General features: G+C 36.4%; 1 long non-coding RNA gene across 1 annotated transcript; it reads left to right on the forward strand.

The window, feature by feature from the left end:
* The first annotated feature begins 1,313 nt into the window (after positions 1-1,313).
* LOC109366491 lies at positions 1,314-8,038 on the forward strand. Its single transcript, XR_002112819.1, has 3 exons — positions 1,314-1,397; positions 3,553-3,810; positions 7,876-8,038. It is a non-coding gene; the product is annotated as an uncharacterized LOC109366491 (long non-coding RNA).
* Positions 8,039-12,548: the final 4,510 nt, after the last annotated feature.

Below are 12,548 nucleotides of genomic sequence, written 5' to 3' on the forward strand. Positions count from 1 at the left end.
TTCCATTTTCCAAACCCTTTTCTGATTTCTAAAAACTGAACTCATCAACCCATGCTTTTTCAGTCTCAAAGGAGAATTAATTTTCTCTGATGTGGCCTTTGTATTCCACACACTGTGTGTGTGTGTGCATGCGTGTGCACTTTTCCCCCAACATCTCAAACATTTGACAGCTGGGTGAAGTTTTCCTTCCGCCCAGAGAAGGACTTTTTGCATTTCATAATGGATTGCCAGTGCTGCCAGGGCTATTTTCTCTCCAGCTGTGAGAGTGGCTTTTTAAAATGACTCACAAAAGCTGCTAGCCAGCTGCTTCACCTCAGCCTTCACAAGGGCCCTGCATTCTAAACAGTGGTAGTGCTGACTTACTTTAGAAGGGCTCATTTATTTGGACGTTGCAGATGTATTCTGCACACAACAGTTGATCCTAAAGAGACCTCCATTCAGGCAGGTGAGTCATGGGCTTACATCACTGCAGGTGTTGACTTCGCATTAATGTTGTGAAGAGGAAACATCCCATGTGTTAGTCAGTCATCCTTGGACACCTTCCAGGAAGTATACAAAGCAACGTATGCACGATAAGCTAATTTGTAGCTACTGTATGTACTATACGTCTGAAGACATCTGTACAGATTAGTGCTTACATAGGTACTAAAACAAAAATGTTTTTCATAATGTCCCAGAATGGAAAAAGTACTAAAGTGGTTGTTACTTATGTGGCAACTGGTCTAAAATTAAATCATAGAATTTTAGTGATTAGGAATTCAGAAGATCTTCAGGTCACCTGATTGTCTTTTATGACAGTTCAGAAGTGTTTCCTTCAGTATTTTCTTGTATGGGCTGAAAAACATAAATTTTCTCATCTGTTTTCTGAGATCAGCGAGTACTTCCTGGTTTAGTGTCAGGCAAGACATGCTTTCAGATTTAGAGTTGAGGTCAATGAACAGCTCTTTACTTCTTGAAAGCAGAAACATTTCTACCACAGATGTTGATTATTTTTTAAAGGCAGAGATTGTTCAAACTGCAGAACAAATCTCAAATAGTATCTCATTATTCTAAGTCACTATTCATTAAACATACTCTGCAAACTCCAACCCACACTCTCACTTTTCCCTATATTATGTAAATCTTTTGTACAAGTGTTTTGTGATGGCTCCGATTCACATAAGTTGAACAAACAGCAGAGAAAGCCTAGAGTACCTACAAAATGGAAGTCAGAGATTGATGTACTCTATCCTAGTTTCAATATCAGTTCAATTACATGGTGCTGCATGGAACATAAACCTTCTGCAGCTCTGACATCACCTATCATGTCACAAAAGCAACGCAAATACGGGAATGTTTGTCCAGACCAGTGCTGTGCAAGTAGTCTGGACAGATGCCAGTTCCAATCTGGAATCCATGTAAGAATACTGTCCACCTGCACAGTGTGCCCTCCCTTGCACTACTCTGCTAAATAATTTATCATGGTTTTCTAGTTCTTTAATTCCCATAGGAAAATATACCAGCTCATACACAGTACTGCCTTAGCATAGATAAAAGTCTTCTAGACCAGAGCAGCCTATTTATTGCCTGGCACTTGTGGGGCACAAGCAGTATAGCTTAGACCTGAATGTACCCATCCAGATAGACTCCAGTAGTTAAAAATGATGTGGGAAATTCTTCCACCTAAATCCCTTCTAAATTGGGCTTCAGCTTTCTTAAATGCTGCGCAGGTGTTTAATAAACCTATCCACATTCTTCTCAGGACTATAAAGCTCTGAAGGCAACTACATTTATATTCTGACAGTGCAGCAGGCATTCGGCTGGAATGGAAGTCTAGAAACCTGCCACCACTGCTACCATGAGAATGTGGGCCATTCAAATTGCTTTTGCTCCAGTTTGCACAGGCCCAAGTTCCCCATCCATGCCAATGCAAAAGAACAGCTGCTTATACTCAAAATCCCTCTAAGTGTCATGAGGATCACTCATATAAGCACAGCTTCTTATATGTAACTGACTACAGATTTCACACGCTATCTTGGGGCCTTCTTACAAGAGCAAAAGATCACTCATCACTGAAAGAGACTGCAACACCCAAATTTTAAACAGGTTATTTTCAACAACTTTTGCACAATAGCTCTTGTTTTGATGAAGCAGTTAGGATGTAGTTCTGCAGGAGGTCAAGTTAAATTGAAAGAATTGTTTCTTCTTGCCTGAAATCAAAGTCCCTAAGGAATGTTTTAGCAAAACAAGAGAAGGCTTTAAAAAGGAACATGCAAAATGCCACATTCCTATGCCATATTGTTTAGGCCAGAAATCAGGAAAATTCATCTGTTTTGATTTCACAGAAAATGGCAGGGTATTTGAACTCAGGGGAAATAAATATGTTGAGAGCGAGAGAAGATTTTCACAGTTTTAATCCTAGGAGTCAGTAACCCTGAATGCTGGCACTTCTAGCTTTCCCTATCTGTTATTCTGACAACTAAGCCTATTCCTTTCCACTGCTGGCAGTTTTCTATACAATGACTTGTACTGCTCCTAGTAAAGAATACAGAAGATTTTTTTCAGTTGCAGTAAAGCCTACACCGCTTTAAAATTCTAGTACTTACTAAGAGGTTTTGTGTTTTTTGTTTTTTTTTTTTCTGGGACCTAATTTTTGCTGTGGAATTGTAGTGTGTTTCTGTTTCCATTAGTCATCCTATGTGACCAATAAAAACTAACTCTGAAGTCAGTACCCTCATCCTATAATGCTGAGCATCTCTAAAAATAACGTATGCACTTCTGATCCAAATTTTAGTATGTGCCATATTAACCGTTCTGAGTACAGGTGATCTTAAACTTGACTTTGTTTAATGTTTTGGTGTGATTTTTTTTTAACGTACATTTTCTTATCATCTTTCTTGCTAGAAAGAGCTTACAGCAAGAGCTCAGAGCGGGGGAGTTTCTGGGTGCTTAAGAATAAGGCATCTGGCACAAAGCTCCTGTAAAACTAGGAGAATTTTGTTTCATGATATTCTTTCTTTTCCATCCAAGTCCTCCTCTTCTCAGCAGCCTGTTGTCCACTTCCACAATCTCACAGGTATCCTCAAATTCCAGGAATGAGCTCTGACCTCTAAAAGTCATAAGAAATAGTACTTCATGGAGCTTCAATATGTCCAATAAATGGGCCTATGAGGCAACTAGGAGTAAAGAAAATACTCAGAAAAACATCTTTAAATTGTTTTCTGTTGAATGCTTATAGGCTGTCCCACTGACATTTTCGGGAAAACCACATAAATTATAGCAATGAATCTATTTTCCTCAACTTAGAGTTTTACAATTGCAACCCACACATATATATTAATCATTTCCTATTCCATCAAGCTGCAGTCTCTCCAAGCAAATACAACCGTACTGACACCCAGTGCAGTACTTCAGTCTCACCTAATTCTTGCCACAAACTTTCTGTTACAAGTTGATTGTGCAGAAGGCTCCAGCATGTTGCAAGAAAACTGTTTTGAACAAGGAGAATATTTCAACAATCCAGGGTTCTAATAGGAAGCATCTTGCCTAAATAATCTTTCTGTTTTAAAACAGGAGACCGAAGGGAATCAAAGTGTTCAACTTCTGGTGATGCCAGGATAGTCGCGTCTTCAAATGAAGTTCTCTCCCGATATTTTGAGGGAAAGTGTTACAGCTGTTCTGGGGACCACATAACTTATCTGCAAAGTGGCTAAGCGTACCAGCCCTGTTAAGACATTTAAGGAATGCATTCTGTACAACGTTGGGTTTAGTGTAACTGCAGCTGCACAACAAAATCATCTTGAAGGAACTTCTTATAACTTGCATTGCAAGGTAACTTAAAAGAAGATTCTTCTCTTGAAGTAGCTTAAAAGTTTTTCTACCAGAAGAGGGGAGTGGGGGTGAGAGAGAGACAGACTTCTTATTTTGAAGGAAAAAAAAATCAACAGTGTAAGGCATTTCATAGCTTCCATAAACCTCTGTCCTTATTATAATTACTATTTGTTAAATAACAACATCTGTTTATTCAAGTCTACCCTGTATATCACACTCTTTCTAAACTTGTTTAAGTCATCTCCTCCCAAAAAGAACCCCACATTAGATGAAGGAATTTATGCTTCTTAAGTTTAAAACAAAAATTATTATAGAAGGAAGAGATAACTGTTTCATGTATTTTATTTCTCAATCTTGAATCAATTTTAAAGCCTCATTCTTGAATATACAGTTCTTTTTTTTTTTTTTTTTCCTCAAATGAAAACAAACAGTGGCCTACACTAATGTCTAGAAGATTGTTTTAAGATATCAAACTCTCACTGACATGTAAATGAACAATTTTCATTTGCTTGGTGCAATGTATACAAAAGTGATTGATCTACATAAAAGAATGTGATTTCTAAATGTTTTCTATGGCCCCAGCTGTTCAATGATCCAAACACGTGGAGAATATCAAGGACAAAAACTACTAAGTATGTGATTTTTTTTTTAACCAATACAATGATTGAATTGTATACCACAGGAGACTTCCTACTGGTGTATCAGGAAAAATTCATCTAAAGCCACTAAAATGGAGTGGATCAATGGATATTTCATCATAGGAAACCCAGCTGCAAGATAACAAAATGGACTGCACTCAGCCCTTCATCTCTCAAATGTCTGACACTGACAGTGGACAGCTCTGACTTTTTGGTTGTGTTGTTTGTTTATTTTGTATCAGACAATTGCCTTTAATAATATAGTAAATACTAGAGTTTTAATCACTTATTTGAGGGATGGAGGGGGAAGAGCTGTTTTATTTTTATTTTTTTCTCTTTTTATTTCTGAAGATACTTGGCACATAATATTTAATGTGACATAGCTATAGAAGAAAAAAAAATTGCTTTCAGCATAGTTTGCTGAACACCCACGTATTAAATGTTCTCTAGAATTTTACAATAATAACTCATTATGGCTACAGGAGCAATGATTTCTAAAAACAAGTTTGAAAAATCTTCAAAGCCTTTACATTGCATTCTTGAATCAAAGAATTCATCTTCATATAGTTTCTATTTTAAAAGAAAACACTTAACCCTTTCCTAGCAGGCACAAGAAGATTCTCTTGGTGGAAGCTTTAGTATATCCTAGAGTGTTATGGTGGGCATACACAGGAATCTGCAATGTCTCTGACACTACTCAATGCTTCTATCAACAAGTAAAAAGCAATTGTAAAAAATATTTGATAAAAATAACAGTAAGCTTGTCAGAGGTATATGGTGGCAAGGTAGTAAGACAGGCTGGATACCTTGATATCTTCAGGTCCTATTCAAACAGCAGCTCTAATAGCCATGGCCTGAGACAGCTAGCATGACTTTACTAAGGGTAGAATGTGCCTGACCCATCTGGTGGCATTTCACAGTGGAGTGACAGCAGTGGTGAAAAAAGGAAGAGCAACTGATTTTAGGTACCTGGACTTGTGCAAAGCCTCTGATATGGTCTCACACCACATCCTCATCTCTAAATTGGAGAGATATGTATTTGAAGACTTGACTATTCTTAAAGAATCAATTGGCTAGTCGCAGCTGGATAGATGTGATCAATGGCTCTACATCCAGGTGGAAGCCAGTGATGAATGGAGTCCTCCAGGGGTCTGTTTTGGGTCCAGTGTTCCTTAATTTCTTTGTCAATTACCTTAATAGCAGGATTGAGTGCGCTCTTAGGAAATTTGCTGATGACACCAAGCTGACAGAATAGAAGGAAGAGATGCCATTAGGAGGATCTTGAGAAATAGGTCTATGCAAATCTAATGAGGTTCAACAAGGCTAAGTGCAAGGTGCTGCACTGAGGTCAAGGCAATCCCAGATATGTGCACAGACTGAAGGTACTGCTTAAGAGCAGCCCTGTATAGAAGGACTTGAAGATTCCGGTGGGTTAAAAGATTGATATAAGCCAGCAGTGGGCACTTGCAACCTAGGACAACTGTGTCCTGAGCTGCATCAAAAGAAAGATGAGGGAGAGAGGAAGAATATTGTCCCTCTATATTATACCTTCATGAGGTTTAATCTCCTGTATTGTGTCCAGGTCTGGGGCCCCCAGACCATGGGAGCTGTTGGAGTAGATCCAGACGCAGAACATGAAGATGATTACAGGGCTGGTACACCTCTCCCATGAAGAAAAGTTGAGGGAGTCGGAATTAGCTTGGAGAAAAGAAAGCTTTGGGGAGACCTCATGTGGATTTCCAGTACTTAAAGGATGCATTTTATTTATTTATTTATTCATTTCTTGTGATCATTGCCTTCTTTCTCCTCATTTTATTAAATACTCTTTTAACAGTGAAGAATATCATAAATGGGTATGTCATCCATATAGTCATCTTATTGGACCTGTGGCTAAAAATAAATGTATCCTCCTGTTATATATATATTACATGTATTCTCTATACCTATACCCTTTCCTAGAGTATAATATAAACAATTTGAGTAATGTTTATACTAGGAATCTATCCTCAAAATGAGAATAAGTTCACAAAATTTCTGACATCTCTTCTGTAAACACCGACTTCTTTTTTTAAATTTATAGAAGATTTCCTTGGTCTTACATTTACTTGCAGAAGTGAAATTTCAATTTGCTTGTACAATATATTATAATTGCAAGCAATATTATAAAATTAGAAAGTTCACAGATTCTCCAAAGTTTTTATAAGGGAGGATCTTACAACATATATTGGTTATAATTTAATTGTGTAATTGTGTAATTCACCTATATAGATCTGACACATTTTATTTAGTAAAGTAGATTAACTCATTTTCTGAGGAGAGTAACGTTTCACACATAGCTTATGGTAATTGATGTTCTTTCAAGTGAAAGTTCTCCCTAATTATTTTTTCTTTTCCTGTCTTAGAGGGAGCGAAATTCAAGTTGTTTAATTTATGGAGTCATTTTTCTGTTAGGTTAATGCCAAAATACATTACATTCAGCTAACTTGTTGCCAGGTTTAGTTCCTTATACTTTTTCACTACTGATAATTTCACTACCAAACTTGTAGTCAATCCAGACTGCAGTATCTACTCTGTCAACGTGTTGCTGAAACACACTCTGAAGGGAGCGTTTTGTAGATCACAGGAGCCTCATGTCAAGCATTAACTTTCTGAAATATTGTATATTTGAAAGTAACGTCTGAAAACATGAGGATGAAGACTGTATATTCTTCAGAGAGAATTTTGCAGATATGGACTCTATGCAGTGATGGAGCAAGGAAGGTTTATAAAGATTGAAAACAATTTACACTGGTCCCACTGCAACCAGCACCTGATAAGATACTTGAAATCCTAAACTCATACTATCTAAGATTTCAACATTCTGATTCAAATCCTTAATACAAACTGCAACTGTGGAGGGAATTTATAAAATGTACTATGTTATGCACAACTAAGGAAGAAATTGTGCCCTGGCAGAAATATTTGCTCTAGGTATTTCCATAAGTTAGTATACTTTAGCTTGGGGATATCATGCTGAACAAGAAGAATCAGAAATAAGTACCAAGTATTCCTGAAATATATTGTCTCTTTAACTCTTCAATTAAAAATATTTCTACATTTTAAAAAATGTGTTATCTGGAAAGTTCATGTATTCCTGGGTATGCCACTGTGATTGGGATGAAAGAGTGACCGGTACCAGCAATTATGTAACCTGCCTGAGGCAAAATACAAGAACTACCTGATGAAAACTCTGCATGGCTTTGGAACAATGTTAGAGCACTGGCAAGTCAGACTAGTCTCTCAGCAGTACTTTGGCTGATGTATATCTCAATATCTCTGGATACATACACTTTGTAAAGTGAAGAGTTCAAGAATAGAATTAATTAAGCAAAATCCTTTGGTTTTTGGTTAACCCTGTGGGTATGTGATTTTCTGTTATCTCATCTAGACCTTGAATTCAGTATGCTGACGGTGTGCCTGGATAGTGGGACTTTGTGCACCTGGGCTGCTGTTCTGCCCCACATGTCCAGCTCTGTTCAGGCATTGTAAGTAAGAAATCGGCCAAGAACTCTTTCCAACAGTGACCAGGATGAAGTGTTTGTTGCACAAGGCCTGAGCATTAAAAAAAATGTAGTTAATGTAATATTCCTCTTGTGGTCTTTAAAAACACCTGTCTCTGTTCATTAATATTGCAAGGAATTTAGGTACTTGTTTTACAAAGCACCTAAAAGATTATCATAGAATCACAGAATATCACAAGTTGGAATTAGTCCAACTCCTGGCTCCACACATGTCACCAGAAAAATCAGACCATATGATAACACAAAGTTCATGCCTAAATAAAGAAGGCAAGAACAATCCTCAGTGTTAGTCTCAGAGCTATGGAGTGCACCACAGAAATGTAAAATCTATTGCAGGCATTGGCATTCATAGATCTGTATTCCTCTCTTCTTGGAAGAGTAGAAATAAGCCAGCCAAGATGCAAAAATATGTTGTTTCCAATACTCATGTTGCTTTTGAGTTGATTCTTTCTTTTATTTTTGAATAAATGAAGAGAAATTATCATTTATTTTAAAATCTAAATTTCATGGGGGAGAAAAATGGTTTCTTCCGGGTTATCTTCTTTCATTATTTTTTGATAATTTAATACTCAGGTATTCAGATTACTCTTTACCTTACCATATGTATATATGTAGCTGTTCATTCTCTCCTTTTCTCCCCACATATGTATATGTTTTAGAAAAAAAAATCTACCTTCTAATTGCTTTTGTTTACCATAGTTTTGGTATAGCATATGGCTTCAATTTCCAAGACTTCCACATTGAAATATCCACATTGAAAACATAAAACATTATATTTTTCATGTCAGCCAAATTAAACAAACAGAAAAAAAGGGTTTCCAAAACCATTTGAAAGTTAAGGGAGAGAATTCTGTTGTAGATTAGGGGGCATTTGCTTTTTTTTTTTTTCCCCAATTAAATCAACTTCAGAAATTTAAACTTTGTAGCAATCAGCAGTTTGAAAAACACTGGATTTTTATATTTTTCTCATTTCTTTCTCCATTTTGAGATTTTACTGCTACTTTTGCACTTCAGCATTTCTTATCTTGCTTATGGCCAAATCTAGAAGTATTCTATCCTTCAGTCTAAACCGTCACAACTCTACTGGAGCAAAATTCACACTGGGAACAGACACAGTGGATCTTTCGAATTCATATTCATTTTTAATGGAGGAAAATATTGGGTGCATTTTATTGACTTTAGCACTGAATGCATTCAGGAATCAGGCACTGCTGTGGCAGGAATGCTGTGCAATGGAATTTAAATTGAAATAAAATAAGGACTGGTTCTGAAGCATGGAGGATCACCTTCTGCTCAGATTCTATATACAAATACTTCTCAGCTGCAAGCTTCCCTTTTTGTTGGTGCTTTTCTCTGAGAATTTCCAGAAATTCACTCTTTAATATCCAACTTGTGATTTAAAATTGGTGAGAAACTTTTTTTGCCTATAGTCATAGTCGTGGTAGGCAGCTCAAGAGAGAGGGAATATAGGTTGAGCATACCAATACTCACTTGTGCCAAATGAAAGAGAGTCCATTGGTACTCTGAAACATAGCAAAGTCTCAGCTTCACTACAAGATCCAACTAGGAACAAGTCATATCCAGGAGCAGAATCTCATCTGCAGCTGTGGAAAGCTATAGCTCTAGGAGTTTTAAAACAGATATCATTTGCTTAGTAATATAAAAACACTTATCTTGCAGTGAATGCATTCACATACTTTGAGAGTAAAATAATAAATCAGATATGGAAGCTAGAAAGAGCTACTATATCATTACATCAGTTGAATGATGATAATGAAAGATGAAAGCTACACCAATTCTCCTGTTTATTATTTCCAAGGATTAATCATTCTCACTAATGCTAATGCACTTTGTTTCCATGCTGAATTCATCTGCCTTTAAATTCAATTTCTACTATGTCTTTTCAGCTATATAAAAGAATCTTGAAATATGTACTATTTTCTCCACATAAAAGCAGTTACAGTATTCTACAGTCAAATCTAACTGCATTTGACGATCTCCCTGAGCCTCTCTGTGTGAAGTATTTGTCCCAGTCCTCTCATTACTGTGTGGCTTTTTTCTTTACCTTCTCCAGTGTTACAAGAGAATTTTAAAAAATCATTCTATTTTTTTGTTGTTGTTGTTGAAAGATATCAGGATGGAAGAAAAAAGCATTCGCTTTGTCTGAAATACATGTATATAAAAATGCTACACTAGCATCAAATTTCATCAAATTATTCACTTGCAATTACCTCTTACTCATTTATCAATTCTGCATGCATATCTATACATTGAACAATAGTAGCTTTGTGCTAGTCTCTATTTAAAACTATAGTGCTTTATACGGTTGTAGGAGAGAAGCAGTCACAGCGCCAGACAGCCAAGTTACTTGTGACCTATCATGCTTTGAATCTAGGTTCTGTAGTAATCCCTAAAACTAAGCTACTTATCCATAATTGCCAATATTAATTCTGCATAATACCCATGAATAGGAATTCTTGCTTCCCTGTTATGGTAGGTTGACCCCATAATTGTGTTGAGGTTTTTACACCTAGATCAATAATATAAAAGGAAAAGAGAGATACGATTTACTTTCTTTCCATTTCACATTCTGGATAGGCATATCTCTTGGTCTGCAAATTAGCAAAGAGAAAGTGGCAAGGGAGTAAGGGAGTGAATATACTATCTGGTACAGACAACCGTATGCCACGTTTTGGTTCAGAATCTTGGATCTATCTGCAGTACCTATATTTTAGTTGATATTTGGGCTTTATTTTTACTAAAACAAGCAATTTTCCTTTGAGAAATAGTTTCCTCTTGTCCTCCAGATATTACTCTCTATGGGTTATATTTATGAACATTACACAGGAAGCATTCTTCTCTCAGCCAAATCGATCACTTGTCTGTCAGTGCTATCCCACCAGATCTTGACAATCAGCACCTCTCACACACTCACATACTACCAATATCCTTGCCCTTACACTACGAAAAATTAATTCCTGTGGACTCCAAATTCCTTGAAAGGAAAAAAAAGCAAAGTACAACAGCAATTGTACTGAGGACATTTATATATAGTGCTCCACATTAGCAAAAAAGATAGTCTGCTCTAAACCTGTAGCATTGTATATGCAAATATTCTAAACCTTCTGGCTTGAAATACAAGGATTATTCCTGGTTATGGATACCTTTGTAACTATAAACATAAACATAGTATAAATGTATCTATTTTAATGGACATATTAAATTATAAATTTTATACAGATCATTTCTCTACTGCTGAAAGCTTTCAAAACTCTGCTAGGAAAGCCACAGATAATATGACCTAGCTGGCAGAAGTCCTGCTTCAGGTTAGGCAAGATGTTTTCCAGACACTCCTTCTAGTCAAAATTTATACAACTTTAACATCCAGTAAGTCTTTTTGATACTGCAGCTTGAGCAGAACTCCTTCCAGAGTTGGGCTTTAATTTCAAAAGAGACTTCTGTCTTGATTTGAACACATCAGGAACAGAGAATTTCTTTTCTGAGTGAGAAAATTATTTCACAATTTATTCAGTCTCACAGTTCAAAACATGATTGCTATTTTTATTCCAAATGAGGGGAAGTATAGTGGGGCTATAACCATATATCCAAGATCACGTTGACCTAATAAAGGGGAATACATATGAATGACATTTAGACTGAACAACATTAACGCACTTCCTTGTAAGAAGGAAAGCCTTTTGTTTGTGTGTTATTTTGTAGGTCAGCTATAGTCTTGTTCTCTTAACATACAGAGTACTGGTATCTGCCATCATTCTCAAGATAGTGTAAAACATTCAGTACTTCCTCAGACCAACCTCTCTATCAGTAATTATGAAAGACTGAGAGGATCAATTCCTATTTCCATTCAAGAGATTCAGAATTTCTCTGTGTTCTTAAACTCATGATTGATAGTGAAGTGATAGATAAAACTAATCCAAATGGAATTGCTAGTCAATAATATTTTAAAATCGCATTTGTATTCCTTTGCTATTTCAACTAAGTCTTAAGCTCAAAACAGAAAGTAATTTTCCTTCTCTTCCCCTCAAAAACTCTGATTTTAAAACAAAGGTACTCACTAAGATAGGTGTTGCAATGTTCTCATGACAATCACACCGTGTATTTAAAAGCATATGAATGAGTAAGGATATTAGAAGATCTCAGTATATGATCAGTGGTCTCCCTTTTCAGACATATGAAGACATAACTATATGTCCTGATCTACCAAGTTTTCTTGAATTGAGAAGTTATCTTTCACTCCAGTTAAAAATGTACTTGAGCCACCTTTGAATTTTTACTCATTTCCTCTTGACTTCTAAAACATTGCAAGGAAGGTGAAAAAAGGAATGTTGTAAAAGCACCAACCTGATAGGTTGTCACTAGGGGAAAATATAACGAGGAGCAGAGACAATAACAGCCTCCCTGTCTTTCAGCAATGGGCTACAATAAATTTGTGAATACTAAATGAGAATAACCAGTTAAGTCTAATCACCTTGACAAATGATGAGATTGAAAAGGGTATGGGAAACAGAAAGAGAGGAAC

Source organism: Meleagris gallopavo, chromosome 2 (assembly GCF_000146605.3).
Source record: "Meleagris gallopavo isolate NT-WF06-2002-E0010 breed Aviagen turkey brand Nicholas breeding stock chromosome 2, Turkey_5.1, whole genome shotgun sequence".
In the NCBI taxonomy this organism is placed as follows: domain Eukaryota; kingdom Metazoa; phylum Chordata; class Aves; order Galliformes; family Phasianidae; genus Meleagris; species Meleagris gallopavo.